We start from the raw sequence: 13,006 nt of genomic DNA on the forward strand, positions 1-13,006 counted from the left end.
CATTCTACTTGATGAATGTCAACACAAAACAGTGGCAATCCTGAAGAAACATCACCTGGGTTCAAGCTATCACCATCTTTCTAATTATAGATGAGAACCCTGCCCACACACCTGCCTCCTAGTCTTAAACACTTGCTCCCTTACTTAAAGCTTGCTAATGGTTTCTGTCTGTGTCTCCTCTATACCATTAGACTGGGGGCAGAGTTTGTTCTTCTGGCCCATCTACGGCTGGGTGTCTGTTGTTGACACCTCTTAATCTTTATTTCCACTCCTTTCCACTGGCCAAGTAAGTCACTTGATTACCTCAGGTCACATTATGAAAGACACTAACAAAACCCTAGATTTAGAATTTTCTAAACTAGTTGTTCACTCCATATTGAGTTTATATTGTACCTAGACGCTTCCGGGTTTGGTGAGCCTGAAGTTTATACATTATGGGGACCCTCTTTAATAAAAAGAATGCAGAATTGTAAATATGAAACTAATACAAAATTGTATGTTTATTTAGAACTATTCATTACAAGTTACAAATTTTAAAGAGCTGAAAAATACCACAAACAAAACATCAGTATTAATATTTTCATGATTACTAACTGCCTAACATACACTCAAATTCCTTTTTTTCTTACATACTCTTTGATTATCTCTTAATAGGACCAAGATTTCATAGTATTTTCTATAGATAGAATTAAAAAATAATTCAATCTCTCCTCTACTGTGACTGTGTACTTTTATTTATTTATTTATTTATTCATTTTTTTGAGATGGTGTTTTGCTCTTGTTGCCCAGGCTGGAGTGCAATGGTGCGATCTTGGCTCACCACAACCTCCGCCTCCTGGATTCAAGCGATTCTCCTGCCTCAGCCTCTGGAGTAGCTGGGACTACAGGCATGCGCCACCACTCCTGGCTAATTTTGTATTTTTAGTAGAGATAGGGTTTCTCCATGTTGATGAGGCTGGTCTTGAACTCCCGACCTCAAGTGATCTGCCCGCCTCAGCCTCCCAGAGTGCTGGGATTACAGGCGTGAGCCACCGCACCCAGACAATTTTTTATTTTTTAATTAATTTATTTTTTTGTAGCAATGAGGTCTCACTATGTTGTCCTGGCTGGTCTCAAACTCCTGGGCTCAAATGATCCTTCTGCCTTGGCCTCCCAAAGTGCTGGGATGACAGGCATAAGCCACCATGCCCAGCCATTTTCAATTTATTCTAATATTTTGTTTATAATTTTTTTTTTTTTTTTTTTTGAGACGGAGTCTTTCTCTGTCCCCCAGGCTGGAGTGCAGTGGCGCAATCTCGGCTCACCGCAACCTCCACCTCCTGAGTTCACGCCATTCTCCTGCCTCAGCCTCCCGAGTAGCTGGGAATACAGGCGCCCGCCAACACGCCCGGCTAATTTTTTGTGTTTTTAGTAGAGACGGGGTTTCACCGTGTTAGCCAGGATGGTCTCGATCTCCTGACCTCGTGATCCGCCCGCCTCGGCCTCCCAAAGTGCTGGGATTACAGGCTTGAGCCACCGCGCCCGGCTAGGACTGGTTTTACAGATCACAAAGAACCAGCTGATAAAATGATATGTAGTAAAGAAGCCAGTCAAAACCTGCTGAAACAGATGGCGATGAAAATGACCTCTAGTTGTCCTCACTGCTCATTATATGCTCATTATAATATATTAGCATGCTAAAAGATACTCCCACCAGCACCATGAAAGTTTACAAATGTCATAGCAATGCCTGGAAATTACCCTATATGGTCTGAAAGCAGGAGGAATTCCCTCAGTGCCAGGAATTGCCCATCCCTTTCCCAAAAAAAACTAATGAATAATCCATCCCTTGTTTAGCATATGATTTTTAAAAAACATAAAAATAAACACAAAAAACTCACAAAAACATAAAACATAAGAAAACATAAAAATAGCCAACCAGCAGCTCTGCCTATGGAGTAGCCACCCTTTTATTCCTTTACTTTCACTTTACTCTGTTGGCTTGCTCTTGAATTCCTTCCTGTGTGAAGGCAAAATACCACATGGCCTTTGGTGTTCAGCCTGTGACATCCTTTCTGACAACCAATGAAGGGACAATGGAGACTTCCCCCTGGAACCCAAACTAAAACCAATTGGCACCATTCAGACCTGATGGGTGGGTGAGTCTCTCTTTGTCCAATTTCAACTTGCTACTTTTTTTTCCCCTTTGATTTTGGCTCGTCTGTCCTTTCCTATGTTCGTTATTTTGGACAGATGGGGAAGTGGCTGTGAGACCTCTGGCTTGGTAGCCTGATTGCAGTCTTCTGTTGTCTGGGTGCCGCAGACATGCAGCATGCCTGGCAAGTCATGTCCTTTGTAACCCACCTTGTCATCCCTTCTCTTGAACCCAAAAGTCAAAGAGATCAGATAATGCAATGCCAAACAGAGCAAAGCCTTAGATTTTGAGAGGAATCTATCCGCTTAGAATTCCTGGGGTTCCGGCTGGGCACGGTGGCTCAAGCCTGTAATCCCAGCACTTTGGGAGGCCGAGGCGGGCAGATCACGAGGTCAGGAGATCGAGACCATCCTGGCTAACACGGTGAAACCCCGTCTCTACTAAAAATACAAAAAATTAGCCAGGCATTGTGGCGGGCGCCTGTAGTCCCAGCTACTCAAGGCAGGAGAATGGCGTGAACCCGGGAGGCGGAGCTTGCAGTGAGCTGAGATTCCGCGGAGATTGCGCCACTGCAATCCAGCCTCGGCGACATAGCGAGACTCTGTCTCAAGAAAAAAAAAAAAAAAAAATTCCTGGGGTTCCATGAGGAAAACAGAAGTTTTTCCCAAAAAGGGGTCTGTGGCATGCTTTCAAATATAAAGAGACTGCTTTAAGGAATTAAAGTTGACTTACCGAGCCAATAAAAGCCCCTTGGGAAAACGGGCCTCACATCTTGTCTATGCAGTCCCTGTACAGGGTTCTTGACTTGTGGTAAGTAAAAATGTCACTTTCTGACAGGCCCAGGATCCCCAAGTTATCTTGGGACCTCGAGAGGAAAGGAATGCACCCAACTCATAAAGGCATTTTTTGGCACAGATAAATCTGTGGCTGGGCTCAAGACCTTAAAAAACCTAATCTGAGATTATTTACGTAACAAAGTTCCATCAAAGCCTATTTAAAAAGAGCCTATATGGCAAATAATTATTCTTGCTGCACTTTATGCAAATAATCAGGCAAAATATAATAAGACTAAAACTTATTTTGCAAACAAATCGGTCTTACCACGATTTATCTTTTATAAAAATGAGAGACTTCAGAGAAAAAATTATACTACAAAAACTATAGTACCGTGTTGTTAGATTCTAGTCTTGACCATTGTTTTTTGGGTTTTTATTATTGTTCAAAATTTGGACTGACTCCTAAATTCTTTCTGGGTTACAAGTCCCCAAACTGTTTTCAAATTTTTCTTCCATTTTTCTGATTAAATTCAAAATCACTACTACCTTCTTCCTGAGGCCCTGCAAGCTAAAGCTTATTCCTTGTGATACAGGTGAGAAAAATATGCGAGGTTGCCACTGCCTCCCTGCTCTATAACTAAAGATGCTTTGAGTCTAACTAACCCCTGGATAGACTGTGCCTAACATTAACCTTTGTTTTTCTTCTGTTCTCATAAAAGTGCCTCTTACTAAAAATCTGTTTTGTTTTTATTTGATTTTTAGAGATAATTATTATTTGTTATATTTAACAGGGATTCAGCCTGTTAAAGTTTATGTCTTCCAAGTTATAACAGTTCCAGACAAAAATAGCTGGCCTGAGGGTTCCAGCTGTGCCACCGCAGAAAAGATTGAGTTCCTATAAATCATTAGATCGGATGGTGAGAGATTTCTATGCCTCCAGAAGGAAGGCAGGTAGGGACGATGGCCCCTGTTCGGCATGAAGCAGTTATGGAAGATGAGACCTTTATCTTTCTACAACCCTTTAAGATTAAAAAGGAGTATATGGTCTCTGAATGGGGGAGGAGATAGGAGTTTGGCAGGACTGGTTTTGCAAAGTACAGGTCACAAAGACTCCACTTATGAAATGAGATGTGGTAAAGAAGCTGGTTAAAACCTGCCAAAACCATACAAAAATTATTAGCCGAGTGTGGTGGCCTGTAGTCCCACCTACTCAGGAGGCTGAGGCAGGAGAATTGCTTGAACCCGGGAGGCAGAGGTTGCAGAGGGCCGAGATCATGCCACTCCAGCCTAGATAACAGAACAAGACTCCATCTCAAAACAAACAAACAAACAAACAAAAAAACCAAAACTGCAAAAATGACCTCTGGTCATCCTCACTTCTCCTTATACTTATACACTAATTATAATATATTAGCATGCTAAAAGACACTCCCACCAGTGCCATGACAGTTAACAAATGCCATAGCAACATCTGGAAGTCATCTTATATGGTCTGAAAGTGGGAGGAGCCCTCAGTTCCAGAAATTGCCCACCCCATTCCTGGAAAACTCATGAATAATCCATCCCTTGTTTAGCATATGATCAAGAAATAACTATAAAAATAGCCATCAGGGCTGCTCTGCCTATGGAGTAGCCACCCCTTTATTACTTTGCTGTCTTCATAAACTTGCTTTTGTTTTACTCTGTTCGCTCACTCTTGAATTCCTTCCTATGCAAAACCAAGGACCAACGTGGCCTCACAGGCTGAACCAGGACCACCATCAGGACATGGAGAATGGCCCTCAGGCTGGGGCCATGCTGCTTTCTCTTCTCATTCCCCATGGAGGACACGTCAAGGGTTGGAAGAGCCCAGGAAAACGAGGGGCCCTCCAGGTAGGCTGCTTTAGCTTTGGGGGAAATTCACCTCTTCTTATACCTTTTATTCTCAAGACATGAAAATCAAAACAAATAACACAACAGCAAAGAACACTTCTATGCCATAGTTAGGAAATTCTCTCAGTTCTCATAGCATATCCTTGAGGCAGATATAAAAATAATATCCATGTTTTATACAGAAGGGACAGAAGAGGAATACCTAGCCAGAGAAAGACCATTTCTGCAATTCTGACTTCCCAAGTACTGCATCTTCATCAGACTTCAATGTCCCTTTCAAAGTCTTTAAAGTTCTTAAAATATTATATCTACATATAATATATTACCTTGATATTGTGGAAATGTCACAGAACATTGCCACTTCCACAGAATATTGATAGGAATTTTTCATCTTCATCAAAATTTATATTTAAATTACTGAAAAGTAGCAGTAGTACATGGTAAGTTAATAGAATGATAACTATGTGATTTTGGGTAAGTTACTTCTGCACTGTATTTCTCTCTTCTGTAAAGTGCTGTTAATGAAAATCTACCTTATGGGTTCTCCCAAATATTAGAAATATCATATATATAATGTTGGCTTGGAACATTATAATAAGTCTTTTGCAAATGGTAGTTATTACTATTATAAAGTAGTGTTTGCCTCTTCTTTCATTGTATTTATCCAGCCCTTTTAAAGTGTTCTACTAGTGAATTTCTTTTTTTTTTTCTGAGGCAGAGTCTCCCTCTGTCGCCCAGGCTGGAGTGCAGTGGCGCGATCTCAGCTCACTGCAAGTTCCGCCTCCCGGGTTCACGCCATTCTCCTGCCTCAGCCTCTCCGAGTAGCTGGGACTACAGGCGCCCGCCACCACGCCCGGCTAATTTTTTGTATTTTTAGTAGCGACAGGGTTTCACCGTGGTCTCGATCTCCTGACCTCGTGATCCGCCCGCCTCGGCTTCCCAAAGTGCTGGGATTACAAGCGTGAGCCACCGCACCCGGCCTGACAGAGTCTCACTCTTACGCCCAGGCTGGAGAGCAATGGTGCGACCTCAGCTCACTGCAACTTCCGCCTCCTGGGTTCAAGCAATTCTCCTGCCTCAGCCTCCCAAGTAGATGGGATTACGGGCACCTACCACCACGCCCAGCTAATTTTTTGTATTTTTAGTAGAGACAATAGAATCTCATCTTTACCACTTTCCATCTGTGGCAGATTATATTTTCTGAGATGACACAACAGTTCTCCTCAGGCTCTTCTTACAAAGTGACATTGGCACAACTCTCATCAAGGTTGGGCAGGGGGTTGGTACCCTCTCCTTGAATCTGGACAAGCCAGTAATTATAGTAGAAGTGAAACTGTGTGACTTTCCAGGCTAGGCCTTAAAAGGCAATATATAAAATATTACTCAGCAATAAAAGGAACAAACTATTGATACATGTATAGTTGGATGGTTCTCAATGTGCTTAGTGAAAAAAGCCAATCTCAAAAGATCACATACTGTATGATTTCATTATGTAACATTCTGGAAATGACAAAATGACAGAGATGGTTGCCAGGGGATAGGAATGAGGGTGGAAAGGAGTGAATGTGACTACAAAGAGATGGCATTGTGGGCTCCACACATGCACATACAAATGAGTGCGTGTAAAAACTGGCAAAACAGAGTAGGTTCTGTAGTCTAGTTAACAGTTTTGTGCAAATGTCCATTTCCTGGTCCTGATATTGTTCTACAGTTATAGAAGATCTCACCATTGGAGGAAGCTGAATAAAACATTCACTAGACTCTCTTACTCTATTTGCAGCTTCCTGTTAGTTTGTAATTAATTCAAAATAAGTTTTTTTCTTTCTTTCTTTTTTTTTTTTTTAAACAAAAGGCAATACCACTTTTGCCTGAAATGCTTACTTTTGAAGCCCAGCTTTGATGCTATGGGGAAGTCCAGGTCACATGGAGAGGCCACGTGTGGGACTCTGGATGACAGCGCTATCTGGAGTCCCAGCCAACAGACACATGTGGGAGGAAACATTCAAGATGACGCCAGCCACAGCCACCATCTACCGCAACTACGTGGAAGCCCCCAAGTGAGTCTCATTAAGCGAGAATCACCTAGCTGAGCCCAGTCAGCTTCCAGAACCATAAGAAGTAACTTAAGCCACTAAGTTTTGAGATAATTTATTATTCTACCAAAGATGACCAGAATACTATCATCAATGTGACCTGGGCCACTCTGTGCCTCAGTTTCTTTTTTTATGAAACAGAGTACCTACACCACAAGGTTATTGCAAGCATAGAACAAGTAATCAAGTAAAAAATCTAGGACAGTTCTTATAAGAGGTAAACAAATGTTAGCTACAATTATCATTACTGTGCGTCCAAACTATAATAAAAGGGCAAAAAAGAGGCCAGGTGTGGTGGCTCACTCCTGTAATCCCAGCACTTTGGGAGGCCGAGGCGGTCGGATCACGAGATCAGGAGATCGAGACCATCCTGGCTAACATGGTGAAACCTGTCTCTACTAAAAATACAAAATTTAGCTGGGCGTGGTGGCGGGCGCCTGTAGTCTCAGCTACTTGGGAGGCTGAGGCAGGAGAATGGCGTGAACCCAGGAGGCGGAGCTTGCAGTGAGCTGAGATCTCACCACTGCACTCTAGCCTGGGTGACAGAGCGAGACTCTGAGTCAAAAAAAAAAAAAAAAAAAAAAAAGCCAAAAAGATACGAACTAGCCCACATAGATGGGATCGATTCCAAAATGACACTGAATGACTTTTTGCCTCTTATCCCCAGAGACCGAGACTAAGCCACTGGAACTTGGCAATAGAATGGCTTCTATTTTGGGCACATCCTGAGATTACCTCTATTCTCTGATTTGCCTGTGGGATAAACATACATTCTAAATAGAAGTAAGTGATGGTTCTGTTAAGTTGTCCCCCACCAAACCTTCAACTCCAGAGAAAGTAACATTTTTCTTCTATATGGATAAAAGCCTTCAGGGCCAAAGATATTTGTGGGTGCTAATTTGCCCCCATGGGTCAAAGAACATTCCTTCATGGAAAATATCTAATGTGTGAACAACACTTGAGCTATTTTGGAAGTCCAGTATTATAATACACAGCCTTATAAAGTCCTTCTGCTTTGTTTTTTTCCAATTTGAGCACAAAGTATGCTAAATCAAAGTATCTTTGAGGACCCCCTTTCACTACATTATTTATTGAAAAAAATTATCTGAAGCAGGTTATAAAAAGCAATAATTACCCTATACTCTATAATAATAATACCCTATAATTCCCAACGGCCAGGTGTGGTGGCTCACACCTGTAATCCTAGCACTTTGGGAGGCTGAGGTGGGTGGATCATCTGAGGTCGGGAGTTGGAGACCAGCCTGACCAACGTAGAGAAACCCCATCTCTACTAAAAATACAAAATTAGCCGGGCATGGTGGTGCATGCCTGTAAATCTCAGCTACTCGGGAGGCTGAGGCAGGAGAATCACTTGAACCCAGGAGCCGGAGGTTGTGGTTAGCTGAGATTGCGCCATTGCACTCCAGCCTGGGAAACAAGAGCGAGACTCCATCTCAAAAAAAAAAAAAAAAAAAAAAAAGAAAGAAGAGAGAAAGAAAGAAAGAAATTCCCACCGTACTCTTGCCTCCTGAAAGCATGGTTATTGTCAGTGTCCTAATGGATAAGGGCAGCAGACAATTTGGAAGAAAGATTAGGCAGAAGGGAGGCAGAATTGATTACAAGGAGTGTGGGGTTGTGAGACCACCTTCAGGGAGTCTGAATTTTCCTCAAGGGTTAGTGTCCAGCCTGAAACCAAGGGGGGTCAGAAACCAAGACTGCCCAAAGATGCTGACTGCAGCTGTCTGGCAGGGCAGCAACGCACAGTTGTGATAGAAATCCTTAGGTAGCATCTAGGTACCTAGAACTTCAGACTTTGGAAAATATCAAATCATCAAACCTTAGGTTCCGGTCCTTGCCCTGATCTGCTTGTTTTTTGAGGTTACCTTAGAATCTGGATTCACTATAGCTGACTCAGCCTAGTTCATCTTGTCAGTAATACTTAATCCCTGGACAGAAATAAATGAGAAAGGCTGGGCACAGTGGCTCACGCCTGTAATCTCAGCACTTTGGGAGGCCGAGACAGGCAGATCACTTGAGGTCAGGAGTTCAAGACCAGCCTGACCAACATGGTAAAACTCCGTCTCTACTAACAATACAAATTAATAAATAAACGAAATGAATGAGAGAGAAAACTGATGTGTTGAATGGGAGGGGTGTTAGAGGGGGATGCTGGGGAAAGAAGAGGTCTAGACACACACAGACACACACACACAGATGATGAAAGTTTCTTCGTTATCAATTTGAACTCTGTTTATCACAAAACAACATTAAACAATAACTAGGAAGGCTCACCACGACTTCCTGCTGCAGCTGTGACAATGTTGTTGTAGTATATTTCCTGATGTATCTGTGATTAATGGCCTTTTTCATTAAGGTTTTCCCATTCAAAGTGACTTGGAATGCAAATGTGCATTTCACCCAGGAGATTGTGGGGAAAATATTGTAGAGATGCCTGAAAAGTAGGGCAAATGTTCTGGCAGCTATGGAACCAAGAACTCCTGACTTAACAAATAACTCTGCTTTACAAAGAGCCACAGGTGACTTTGCCACTCTCTTGACCCCCGTATTGAAAGTTCTTTATCTTTCTGTCCAGCTAAGTTTGTCTCTTTTTACTCTCTTGGTAGTCTCTTTCAGAGTTAACTACTTCCATTATAAGTGATGAAATGCATAAGGCTCCACTTCAGATGCTGGCATTGCTATGAGCCTGGTCTTTCCCTTTACTGCAATTCAGAGTTAACACTTTTGATTCTTGGGGGTTTTTAAATTATATATATCTGTTTTTATAGATGAGGTCTCACTATGTTGCCCAGGTTGGTCTCAAATTCCTAAGCTGAAGCAATCCTCCTGCCTCAGCCTGCCAAAGTGCCAGGATTATAGGCATGAGCCACCAGGTCCAGCCTGATTCTGGCTTTTTATATTCCAGTCTCAGAAGTAGTTTCCACTGTTATCTGATGACAGTCTTTTTTTTTTTTTTTTTTTTTTTTTTTTGAGATGGAGTCTCGCTCTGTCGCCCAGGCTGGAGTGCAGTGGCGCGATCTCGGCTCACTGCAAGCTCTGCCTCCCAGGTTCACGCCATTCTCCTGCCTCAGCCTCTCCGAGTAGCTGGGACTACAGGCGCCCGCCACCACGCCCGGCTAATTTTTTGTATTTTTAGTAGAGACGGGGTTTCACCGTGGTCTCGATCACCTGACCTCAGGATCCGCCCGCCTTGGCCTCCCAAAGTGCTGGGATTACAAGCGTGAGCCACTGCGCCCGGCTCTGATGACAGTCTTATTCTTTCTAGTAGTGGCTTACAATCAGGCTTAGCTTCTCCAGGAACACTACAAGATGGACTTAGTTTAAATATGTTTTAAACTAAAAGGCATTCTCTCAAATGAGTATAAATGCATTTAATTTTTAGACAACCTACCTGACATATTTTTCTTTTCTTTTTTTTTTTTTTTTGAGACGGAGTCGCTCTGTTGCCCAGGCTGGAGTGCAGTGGCGCGATCTCGGCTCACTGCAACCTCTGCCTCCAGGGTTCACGCCATTCTCCTGCCTCAGCCTCTCCGAGTAGCTGGGACTACAGGTGCCCGCCACCACGCCTGGCTAATTTTTTGTATTTTTTAGTGGAGACGGGGTTTCACCGTGGTCTCGATCTCCTGACCTCGTGATCCGCCCGCCTCGGCCTCCCAAAGTGCTGGGATTACAAGTGTGAGCCACCGCGCCCGGCCGACATATTTTTCTTAAAGACAAAGTCTCCACTCCAAATAAATTATGGTCAAAATAAATGAAGAGCTCAAGATGATATCAATCCCATTTGTGTGAAGTCCTGGTGTTATGTGGATGATAAGCAGAAGCCAGTTATGACAACAGGTGAGAGATTCAAAGTAATTGCCAAATTTGTTAACACTTTTCCATTTCTAAACCATCCTTAAAAACAATCACTGGGCATGGTGGCTCACACCTATAATCCCAGCAGACAGGCCAAGGCAGACAGATCGCTTGAGCTCAGGAATTCGAGACCAGTCTGGGCAACACAGCAAAACCTCATCCCCACAAAAAATACAAAAATTAGTTGGGCTTGGTGGCATGTGCCTGTAGTCCCAGCTACTTGGGAGGCTGAGGCAAGAGGATCACTTGAGCCCGGAAGATGGATGTTGCAGTGAGCTGAGATTGTGCCACTACACTCCAACCTGGGTGGCAGAGGGAGACCCTGCCTGTCTCAAAAAAAATACATAAGTAGAATAAACAAAATAACAATTGAGTCAAAAGGTTTTGAAAAGTATTAAAAAAAAAAAGAAAGAAAATTATATATGGGGTCATACTGTTACCAGTGGCACATCCGAATGTGTTTGCAGCAACCTCAATTCTGGCCTTCTCAGAAGAAAGAATTCGATCAAGGAGGCCGACACAAGAGTTACAGCAGGAGTGAAGGTTTATTAAAAAGCTTTAGAGCAGGAATGAAAGGAAGTAAAGTACACTTGGAAGACGGCTAAGTGGGCAACTTGAGAGATCAACTGCACTGTTTGACCTCTGACTTGGGGTTTTATATGTTGGCATGCTTCCAGGGTCTTACATCCCTTCTCCCTGGATTCTTCCCTTGGGTGGGCTGTCCGCAAGCGCGGTGGCCTGCTGGCTCTTGGGAGGGGAGCATGTGTAGTGTGTTTACTGGACTTGTACGCATGCTCACTTGAGGCATTCTTCCCTTACCAGCTGAATCTTCCTAGGTGGTTATATACCAGTTAAATTCTGCCATTTTGCCTCTTAGTGTGCAAGCTTGAGCCCGCTCACTCAATTCCTGAGATCTTATTGGGAAGCTCCTTATCACCAGTTTCAGGTTTTTTTCTATTTATTGGGAGACTGCCTTTCCCTGGAGCTGGCTGCGACCAATTATTATTATTATTATTATTATTATTATTATTATTATTATTATTATTTTGAGATGGGGTCCCGCTCTGTCTCCCAGGCTGGAGTGCACTGGCGCAATCTAGGCTCACTGCAACTTCCGCCTCCTGGTTTCAAGGATTCTGTTACCTCAGCCTTCGGAGTAGCTGGGATTACAGGCGTACGCCACCACACCTGGCTAATTTTTTTGTATTTTTAGTAGAGACGGAGTTTCACCTTGTAGGCTGGTCTCAAACTCCTGACCTCAGGTGATCTTCCCGCCTCCGCCTCCCAAAGTGCTGGAATTATAGCCGTTAGCCACCACGCCTGGCCGTGACCAATTATTATTTTAGAGAGACAGTTAACCGCCTGACCATCACCAGATGGTCGCCTGACATTCCTGGTGGGGGTGGGAGGAGCCCTCTTCTTCCCTGCTTATGCCTAACTGGCTACCTACTGTAATAACACCAGTCTCACGGTAGTCCAATAGAGCAACCATGCCATCTAGGTTCATGTTTTCACTAATAGAAACTGGTATTGTTTTTGAAATTAACAAGGGTGTGCTTGATTTGTTCTGCGGCCTCTGTCGTAACAGGTTTTACTCTTTCTGGTCTCTGTTCTTCAAGTTTGCCTTTGATTGATTGCATATAATCTTGGATGTACTTCTTGTATGCTTCCTTTGTAAAGCTGCTTTCTTTCAAGGGATGGTTCTTGACAATCTTAACACCAGTGATTACGGTGCTTTCCGTACATTTGCCCTTTGGGCCTTCAGTGGAGGCACTTCCACCAATGAGAGAGTCATCAATGCAACCCTCTGTCCTAGTGACCATCTTCTCCTCCACTTCCAGGCACAGCCATCTCCTGGATCTTGTAAATGTTGCAGAACATCTCACTGTGGCTGATGAAGTCCTGGTGAATAATCATAATTGTGGCTGAAGGGAGAGGCAGCGGGGCTAGCTTAGCAGGAGCCCTGAGCTTGAGCAGTGCAGCGCTGGGGGAGAAGGGAGCCGGTGGAAAAGCCCTAATAGTAGTTCTGAAAGGAGTAACAGTGACTGAAAACCCAGTTTACCCATTTGAGAGAGTTTGTGGGTTCAGGAGTAGGCGAAGGGAAATTCGGAATAACAGCTTGGAATAGTGGACCTCTGAGAAAGTTTCCTGCAGAAATTGCTGAAGCCAGCAAGGGGTAAGAAGTAAATAATACACCTTATATACTCTCTTATATTGTACCCATTAGAGATTACTCACAATTAATTATCATCATCCTG

General features: G+C 43.3%; 1 pseudogene; it reads right to left on the bottom strand.

Annotated features, from left to right (window-relative positions):
* Positions 1-10,760: 10,760 nt before the first annotated feature.
* Positions 10,761-12,665, bottom strand: LOC129488357 (translationally-controlled tumor protein-like; annotated as a pseudogene).
* Positions 12,666-13,006: the final 341 nt, after the last annotated feature.

Source organism: Symphalangus syndactylus, chromosome 8 (genome assembly GCF_028878055.3).
Source record: "Symphalangus syndactylus isolate Jambi chromosome 8, NHGRI_mSymSyn1-v2.1_pri, whole genome shotgun sequence".
Classification (NCBI taxonomy): domain Eukaryota; kingdom Metazoa; phylum Chordata; class Mammalia; order Primates; family Hylobatidae; genus Symphalangus; species Symphalangus syndactylus.